Source organism: Heterodontus francisci, unplaced genomic scaffold, assembly GCF_036365525.1.
Source record: "Heterodontus francisci isolate sHetFra1 unplaced genomic scaffold, sHetFra1.hap1 HAP1_SCAFFOLD_43, whole genome shotgun sequence".
Taxonomy (NCBI): domain Eukaryota; kingdom Metazoa; phylum Chordata; class Chondrichthyes; order Heterodontiformes; family Heterodontidae; genus Heterodontus; species Heterodontus francisci.
This window is the reverse complement of record NW_027141852.1, coordinates 9,785,179-9,795,255: the sequence shown is the minus strand read 5'-3', so window position 1 is coordinate 9,795,255 and position 10,077 is coordinate 9,785,179. Positions and strand designations below refer to the sequence as shown.

Below are 10,077 nucleotides of genomic sequence, written 5' to 3'. Positions count from 1 at the left end.
ATTAGTCCTCAGGAATGGTTCAATCAGAGAACCTCGAAGCACAAAATACAAAAAATCATTGGTTGAACCTGTCAACCTGGCAGAATATTTGAATTTGTGAAAGCCGCCAATTTCACTGTGGAAAAGAAGTGATCAACTGGAAAAGTACATAAAAATCTATTTTCCCGTAGCGGTTTAAATAAACTTTTAAAACACAATTTTGCTTTTACCGACTCAAATTTCTGGTGCTATTTTATGAACAGCTTTATTTTGCCAATTTTTGTCAACTTCTCATCCGCAACTGACAGTAAAAGACTTTGTTCAGCAATCTTTCACACGACAAATAACTCAAACTCGGTGTGGAAGTAATAAATTACAGACTATTGGTAATTCCCCTTCACACAGGCTTCAGGGGGACAGTGAGAAGCCGCTGAAATAGTTGCTTCATCCTTTTAAAGGTTCCCATTCTGTCCTGTTACTGACATGTTGGAATCAGATTTGTATTTAACAAGCTATTTCTGTGAAAACAAAATCCTCAACGGACCAGCTGGGAATCTGGGAATCACTGAAGTAAAATAAAGGGCTTTTGATTGAGAAGACGGGACCTTCTCACCAGCAGCCGGGTTACATTCCCCTCACATCCTTACACAGTGAGCTGCTCTTTCCCTCGAGAAATAGACAGCAGCAGTTGGAAGTTCAGTAAAAGGATCGGTTCATTGAGACAAGTTTCTGACTGACAGGTGGTGCTGAATATTAATACAAGAAGGTCCTGGAATGGGAAACAAGTGTCCAGAGTGGGGTCTGAAATCAGGACAGGGAAATGGCCAGCACTGACACAGATCATTTCATTATTACATTGATATCTGACTGTCTATAAGGAGAAGCGAGTTAAACACATGATGGTGAAAGGAATGGGAGATGACGCTGGTTGTTCTCGATGAAGAGGGATAGACAGAGGTGTGGGTACAGCAGACTTCAGACAGTAATCAGCCCTTTCAGATACTGTGGGTGGATCGGAAAAGAGCCTTTGGGAGAGGGAAAAAAGCTCTTTGTTTAAAAACCCTCAAATAGCTACCTGATAATTGGTCAGGTTACTAATGTTTTAGTTAGTGTAATTTATGAATAATTACTAATTAGAAAGTGCTGTTTGGACAGAGTGTAAAGCTGTGAGTTGATGTGTGAGGGACTTCACTGACTAGGGGAAGGAGGTGCTCTTTGGTCTCTTCTCTTCTGCCTTTTCAGCCTCCATGATACAGGGGAAGAAGCTGATCGGTGAGTAACTGGTAAATTATTCTACTTATTACACGAGCAATAATGAGTTTGTAAAGCTAAGTAATGGCAGGGCAGCTCGAAAAGTAAAAGTTCGAAATTGGGGGAAGGCAAATTTTACAAAACTGAGAGGTGATTTGGTGGATGTGGACTGGATACAACTAGTTGAAGGAAACCCAAAGATGTTTTATCAGTCCATGAAGAGCGAGAGGATAACTAAGGAAAGGGTATGGCCTATCAGAGATGTACAAGGGAACTTCTGTGTGGATCCAGAAGATGTGGGCGTGGTTCTTAATGAGTTTTTTGTCTCTGCCTTCACAAAGGAGAGGGATGATGCAGACATTGTAGTAAAAGAAGAGGAGTGTGAAATATTAGATACGATAAGCATAATGAGAGTGGAAGAACGAGAGGGTCTGACATCCTTGAAAATGAATAAATCACCAGGGCCAGATGGTTTGCATCTGAGGTTGTTAAAGGAAGCCAAGGAGTAAATAGTGGATGCGCTGAGGATCATCTTCAAATCCTCACTGGATATGGGGGAGGTGCCGGAGGATTGGAGGTCTGCGAACGTTGTACTATTATTTTAAAAGGATGTGGTAAGTCTGACCTCAGTGGTGGGTAAATTATTCGAATCAATTCTGAGGGACAGGATAAACTACCACTTGGAAAGACATGGATTAATCAGGGATAGTCAGCATGGATTTGTTAAGGGAAGGTCATGTCTCACTAACTTTATTGAGTTTTTTGAGGAAGTAACAAGGAGCATTGATGAGGATCGTGCGGTGGATGTGGTTTACATGGATTTTAGTAAGGCATTTGATAAGGTCCCACATGGCAGTCTGGTCAATAAAATGAAAGCCCATGGGATACAGGGGAATGTGGCAGGTTGGATCCAAAATTGACTCAGTGGCAGGAAACAAAGGATAGTAGTCAACGGATGTTTTTGCACATGGAAAGCGGTTTTCAGTGGCGTTCCACAGGGTTCAGTGTTGGGTCCCTTGCTGTTTGTGGTGTATATTACCACACGGGCAGCACAGTGGCGCAGCGGTTAGCACCGCAGTCTCACAGCTCCAGCGACCCGGGTTCAATTCTGGGTGCTGCCTGTGTGGGTTTCCTCTGGGTGCTCCAGTTTCCTCTCACATGCCAAAGACTTGCTGGTTGATAGGTTAATTGGCCATTATAAATTGTACCTGGGTAGGTGGTAGGGAAATATAGGGACAGGTGGGGATGTGGTAGGAATATGGAATTAGTGTAGGATTAGTATAACATGGATGGTTGATGGTCGGCACAAACTCGGTGGGCCGAAGGGCCTGTTTCAGTGCTGTATCTCTTTTTAAAAAAAAAAATAATTATTATTTGGAATTAAATGTGGGAGCTATGATTGGGAAATTTGTTGATGACACAAAAATTGGCTGTGGAATTGATAGTGAGGAGGATGGCTGTGGACTTCAGAATGATATGAATGGATTAATTGAGTGGGCGGAAAAGTGGCAAATGGAATTCAATCTGGAGAAGTGTGAGGTAATGCATTTGGGGAGGGCAAACAAAGCAAGGGAATACACAATAAACGGGAAGATATTGAGATGGGTAGAAGAAGTGAGAGACTTTGGAGTGCATGTCCACAAGTCCCTGAAAGTGACAAGATAGGTAGATAGAGTGGTGAAGAAGGCATATGGAATGCTTTCCTTTCTTGGTTGACAAAAGCAGGGATGTAATGCGAGAACTGTTTAAAACGGTGGTTTGGCCACAGCTGGAGTATTGCGTACAGTTCTGGTCATCACATTACAGAAAGGACATAATTGTTGTGTAGAGAGTCCAGAGGAGATTTACAAGAATGATACTGTGGGTGGCTCTGAAAAGAACCTTTGGGTATTTGATAAAATCCTGGCAGATTGCCTTGGTTTTGGTGCCCGGAGCGCTGGTTTTCTTGGGCAGCAGAATGCCCTAGATATTAGGCAGCACCCAGCCCGGAGTGATGGTCACCCCTCCCAGCAGCTTGGTGAGCTCCTCGTCATTCTGGACAGCCAGCTGTAGGTGTCTGAGGATGTTGCAGGTCTTCCTGTTGTCCTGGGCCGCGTTACTGGCCAACTCGAGGATTTCAGCGGTCAGATACTCGAGCACAGCAGCCAGATAGACCGGGGCTCCGACACCCACATGCTCAGCATAGTTGCCCTTTCTCAGGAGCCTGTGAACACGGCCCACCGGGAACTGCAGTCCAGCCCAGGAGGAGCGAGACTTGGCCTTTGACCGAGCTGTAGCTCTCCCCCCTCGGCAACTCACTCCAGGCCTCGACGATTCCCCCCCTCAGCCGCTCGCTCCAGACCTCGCTGCTCCCCCACCCCCCCACTCCCCTGGCCAGTTGTTCCTCGCTTCGCACCACCCCACTCTCTGGCCACTCGCTCCAGGCCGCGCCGCTTCCCTCCTCTCAGCCACTCACTCCTCTGTCGACCTGTCACCCCTTGCGGCCCTCCTGCTTCTACAGGTGGCGCCTGGTGAAGAAATGTGGGAGCGAGTGTCACGGCCAGAGCTAGTAGCTGTGGGCTGGGCTGGGACAGGGTGGGGGGTGGGGGTGCTGAGAGCGAACAGACAGAGTGCGGAATTTCACCAGTAGGGAGGAGGGGGAGAAAGCGAGTTGCAGAGGGGGGAGAGCGGTCAGTGGGGTGGGAGCTAGTAGCTGTGTTCGGGTGAAGTCAGTCCTGGTCAGTTATATAAACAAATCACAATAACGAATTGGCAGCACATTTTATCCTCTGCCCGATTTTCCTTTCCATCGATCGGGATACTATTTCACTATAATCCAATGGAAATTCAATCATAAAATTCCTTTTGTATTTAATAGGATTACTGAAATGTTAAATGGATCTGAGGATTACAGTTAGTATTAGCAAACGCACCCGATTGAATTAGCACCCCAATCGATGGAAAGGAAAATCGGGGTAAGTATAAAATGTGCCGCCAATTTCGTTATTGAGATTCGTTGAGTAATTCGATTCTGCCCAACACTGAAACTGGCGGCTTTTTGGAATTCAACCTTTCTGCCAGGACGACAATTTAAGCCAATGATTTGCTGTATTTTCTAATTCGAGGCTCGGCAATTGGTTAAGACATGCGAATGGGAAGAGGGTGACCAATCAGAAGTGGGCTCTGGATAGCGCGGGCTCAAACTGCGGGAATTCCAGGTCCCTGAATGACTGAGCTGAAACTGATCAGTTTCACAAACCCTGTCAGTTTCAGTGCAGGAAACACTGGCTCGGGGGAAATAACATCACAAGTGGATCTGGTTCCAGCGATGGCTGCTGCAAAACTCCCGGATTCCCTCATTGCAGCGAAATCATTTTGAAATATTCTGAAAACAATGAGTGATTCTGGAGGAGTGATGTGGCTTTTCACTGAGGGCATGTGTCGACTGGAGAAATAACTAACTGTAGAGCCTCAGGCGCTGTTTACACAGCCCGTTCAGAAAATAAAATCCACTGCACATCCTTGCTGCAAATGAAATGTCAAATTTGGGGATTCCAGTTTTGTATCTCGAACACAGCACAGATTTATTCTAGACAGTTCTAAACAGCCTATCCCAGCTCCCGTTTCCAGGTCACTGCTCTCTCTGTGAGGCGGTGGGTGGCTCTTAGAAGAGCCTTTGTTGTGTTTGCTGGAAAGGGTCGAGTTGTTCAGCCGCTGAATTCGTGGAGAGTGCGGCCCTGCCGTTTCAGAGCGTACACCACATCCATGGCAGTGACCGTCTTGCGCTTGGTGTGTTCAGTGCAGGTGACCGCATCCCTGATCACATTCTCCAGGAAAACCTTCAACACCCCGCGAGTCTCCTCACAGATCAAACCCGAGATCCGCTTGACCCCGCCATGGCGAGCCAGGCGGCGGATTGCTGGTTTGGTGATGCCCTGGATATTATCACGAAGCACTTTGCGGTGCCGCTTTGCTCCGCCTTTGCCCAGTCCTTTCCCTCCTTTACCTCTGCCAGACTTTCTTTTATTAATTTCCAAAATATACTTTATTCATAAAAATCTGTAAAAAAAAATACATTACAAAACAGTTCCAAAAAGCACCAAGTCAAACAATACAGAGAGTGCAAAGGAGATCAGTTTCCTTCAATACAGGAGTGAGTTGCCTCACAACCCTTCCATTTCATTGTCATGCCATGTACATTTTACAGCAAACAAATATTTTCTGGCTACAGTTCGAGTGGTTTCCCATGGATCCAGCCCCTCAGTTCAGCTTGGTGAGGGGATCTTACACAGTGGTCTTTCCACATTGAGCCTTTGCTGCAGCTGCCCCAAGCTTTAGTGCGTCCCTCAGCACGTAGTCCTGGACCTTGGAATGTGTCAGTCTGCAACATTCGGTCGTAGACAACTCTTTGCACTGGAAGACCAGCAAGTTTCGGGCAGACCAAAGAGCGTCTTTCAACGAATTGATAGTCCTCCAGCAACAGTTGATGTTTATCTCGGTGTGCGTCCCTGGGAACAGCCCACAGAGCACAGACTCCTGTGCTACAGAGCTGCTTGGGATGAACCTCGACAAAAACCATTGCATCTCTTCCACACCTGCTTTGCAAAGACACATTCCAGAAAGAGGTGGGCAACGTCTCTTTTCCACCACAGCCACCTCGAGGGCCGCGTGTGGATGGGGTGAGACTTCGGGTGTGCAGGAAGGATCTGACGGGGAGGGCTCTTCTCATCATCAGCCAGGCTACATTTTGGTGCTTGTTTGAAAGTTCTGGTGATGAGGCATTCTGCCAAATGACTTTGGACTTCTGCTCAGGGGACCATCCGACAGGATCCACCATCTCCTTTTCCCGTAGGGCCTTGAGGATATTCCGTGCAGACCACTGCCTGATGGATTGGTGGTCAAAGGTGTTTTTCCACAGAAACTTTTCCATGAAGGATAGGCAGTACGGCACAGTCCAACTGGATGGAGCATTCCGCGGCAATATGACCAGGCCCATCCTTTGCCACACCGGGGACAGATAGAACCTCAGCACGTAGTGACACTTGAAGTTTGCAAACTGGGGATCTACACACACAAAGGTAGCCAGAAGGATGAGGGCGAAGTTGGGTACATTTTTCCCGCCCTTATCCAGAGGTTTGAACATCGTGTCCCTCCGGACTCGGATCATTTTGGATCCCCAGATGAAGCGAAAAATGGCTCAGGTGATCGCCACAGCGCAGGAATGCGGTATGGGCCAGACCAGCACCACGTACAGCAATGTGAGCACCTCGCCCTTGATGACCAGGTTCTTACCCATAATGGTGAGAGATCGCTGCTCCCACATGCTCAGCTTATGTTGGACCCTGGCTACTCGCTCCTTCCAGGTTTTGGTGCACGTCCCAGCCCTTCCAAACCATATCCCCAGCACCTTCAGGTAGTCTGACCTAACGGTGAAGGGGACAAAGGATCGGTTAGCCGAGTTCCCAAAGAACATGGCCTCGCTCTTGCCATGTTTAACATTGGCTCCCAAGGCCAGTTCGAGCTGGTCGCAGATGCTCATTAGTCTGCGCACAGACAGTGGATCCGAGCATAAAACGGCGACGTTATCCAAGCACAGGGAGGTTTTAACCTGAGTGCCTCCGCTGCCTGGGATTGTCACCCCTATGATGCTCGCATTCTTCCTAATAGACTCAGCAAAGGGTTCAATACTCCAAACAAACAAGACAGGGGAGAGAGGACAGCCCTGTCTGACTCCAGATTGGATCGGGAAACTTTCTGGTTCCCACCCATTGATTGAGACTGCACTACTGATGTTTGTGTGGAGTAGTTTGACCCAATTGCAGATTCCCTCCCCAAACCCCATTTTGGAATGCACATCCATCATGTAAGTGTGCGATATCCTGTCAAAAGCCTTCTCCTGGTCCAGGCTGATGAGGCAGATGTCCACCCTCCTGTCCCGTACATAGGTGATCATATCCCTGAGTAGCGCAATGCTATCAGAGATTGTCCTGCCTGGTGTAGTATACGTCTGATCAGGGTGAATCACCAACTCCAGAGCAGACTTGAATCGACTGGCTATGACTTTTAACAGAATCTTATAGTCAGCATTAAGCAGTGAGATGGGCCACCAATTTCTTATTTCTGTCCTCTCCCCCTTCCGCTTGTCGATGAGGGTGATGATGCCTTTCCTCATGGATTCTAACATACTGCCAGCCTGGAGCATACTCTTGTTTACTGCCAGACATGTTGATTCTTGCCTCAAATCAGTGCACAATAAAAGAGACTGATTCCGTCAGGCTCCTTTTTTTACAGGCCACCCGGACCTGGCTGAGAAAGGCAGAGTGAGAGCAGGGAGGAGACAAGAGTGAAGATTAAACAGAGAGCTAGATGGAGGAGACACCCAGAGTGACAGACAGAGAGAGAACGGCCCCTCATCTTTCAGCTCCACCTCCAGTTTCCTCCGGGCTGCCAATTTCAAACCCTTTATTAACAGTAGAACCGAAACCCAGCTCTCCACACAAACCCTTCCAGACTCGGCCTTCATAGTCAAGGCTTTCCAGAAAGCCGGAGCTTTTAAATATGGTCCCGATGCAATTAACACTGAGTAATATTCCCACCTGAACACAGTCCATTCTATACGAAGAAACCTCCTCAGTAACATCACCATTTCCACACACATCCGCTTCCAGCAGTTTACAACACCTTACTGTAGCTGTTTGGGGAATCTCCTGTGTTAAGATTGGAGTTGGAAAGCGGCCTTTACCCGGCAGTGTTATTGTCTCACACTGAATCTGCTAGACATCCTGTTCTCTTTATTGCGAGAGAGAAAGCACGGATTTAGGAAATGTTCATTTGAAATGATCTCTATTGAGAACGAGCCCGGCCGTGGGACAGGTATTCCAGTGCAAAGAGCTGTCCATGACCGAGTGTTGCAGACTGGCACATTGCAACGTCCAAGACTATGTGCTGTGGGACGGCATTAAAGCTTGGGGAAGCCACCATGGAGACTCAATGGGGAAAGGCTGCAGTCTGAGGCCCTAGTAGGCCATAGTACAGTGAGGGGCTGGAACCCGTGTAAAACCCCTCGGACTGTTTGCACCAGAGAATGTTTGATGTGTAATGTAAATACTGCAAATATAACCTGTGCAGGCAGGGATAGTGAGATACATCATGTACATTATTGAAGGACACTGATCTGTATTGTACCTTATGTAATATTAAATTTGAACTGCTTTGCAATGTAATTGCACAAATTATATGAATAAATTACATTTTGTGCAAAAGAAAGCAGCTTTCCTGTCAACACACACCTTGTCTCAGGGCACAACTTTCCTGTGATCTTGTCATACCCAACTTCGCTCTATATCTTCTGACACACACACTTTACAGTCTGTCATTTCCAAAAACAAGCATTCTAAAATCAAAAGACCTTTTGTTTATTTCTCCTTTCTTTTCATTTCTCCTCTATTCTTCTCAATCACTCCCTTCAACAGTCCTATTCAGATCAAGGTGGAATGTGAATAGTGTCACAACTCACCTGACACTATTATTACCCTTCGCTTCTCTTGTCTCATTCAATGGGAAAGTTTTATTCACCAGTCTGTTGCTGTTTTACACTCTTGCCATACCATCTGATATTGCATCCATCTGAATTATGTGCTTTCATGGCCTTATATTTCTTTTCCACTTCTGGATGATTTGTTTGCTTCAGTTCCATTCAACCAGGCTGGACCACAGTGAAGCTTAGAACCTTTGCCTTGGACGGGTCCACGTTGATCCATTACATCCAGAATCTCCTCCTTGAAATAACTCCATAGTACAACTACAGTAACCACACAGCATCTGCTTCAAACACTCCTCCATATTTTATCTGTTCTGACCGTCAACACCTCCAGCTCTTTTGTTTAAGTGGAACCCATCAGGTGTGTATAGGCTCCTTCTATTCTGAAAGCTGTAGCACTGGTTCAGGGAATTCAGCCATGTTTCTCTACTCAAAAGGATCAGCCCTGCTTGATCTGCCTCGTATTTTTGCTTTTATTGCAACGTTACAAGACCTCCAATCCTCTGGCACCACACCTGTATCCAGTGAGGGATTGGAAAATGATGGTCAGACCTTCCACTATTTCCTCCCTGGTTTCTTTCAACAGCCTGGGGTACATTTCATCTGGTCCTGGTGATTTATCCACAGACAAGGATGCTCATCCCATTAAGACTTCCTCTCTCCTTAAGTTATCACGTCCAATACTTCACACTCCTCCTCCTTAATAACAATATCTGCATCACCCTCTCATTCGGGAAGACAGCAATGTATTCTTTAAGGATATTGGCAACATCTTCCAAACCGATACAAAGGTTACATTTTTGATCTTTTCTGTGCCCTGCTGTTTGCTTAGTTGCCTCTGACTCTAATGTTTTCATGCAACATCTTTGGGTCCATTGTTATTTTGTTTGCTCATGTTCTTTCCTGATTTTTCTTTGCTTTTTGCCGCTGCTCCCAAATGCCTCCAGTTCAGTCAAAACACAACTTGTCAGAAGTGGGATTCGAACCCACGCCTCCAGTGGAGACTGCGACCTAAACGCAGCGCCTTAGACCACTCGGCCATCCTGACTGCCTGCGATATGCTATCAATGCTAAGGAAATTATTCATTCTTTGTAAAAGTATTTGTGAGATTGTGGAAATGGCTGGAAGAGGAAAGACCGGCGGGAAAGCTCGGGCCAAGGCCAAGTCTCGCTCCTCCCGGGCTGGACTGCAGTTCCCGGTGGGCCGTGTTCACAGGCTCCTGAGAAAGGGTAACTGTGCTGAGCGTGTGGGTGCCGGAGCCCCGGTCGATCTGGCTGCTGTGCTCGAGTATCTGACCGCTGAAATCCTCGAGCTGGCCGGTAACGCG

General features: G+C 46.9%; 1 non-coding gene across 1 annotated transcript; it reads right to left on the bottom strand.

The window, feature by feature from the left end:
* Positions 1-9,714: 9,714 nt before the first annotated feature.
* trnal-uag (transfer RNA leucine (anticodon UAG)) lies at positions 9,715-9,797 on the bottom strand. The gene has a single exon. It is a non-coding gene; the product is annotated as a tRNA-Leu (tRNA).
* Positions 9,798-10,077: the final 280 nt, after the last annotated feature.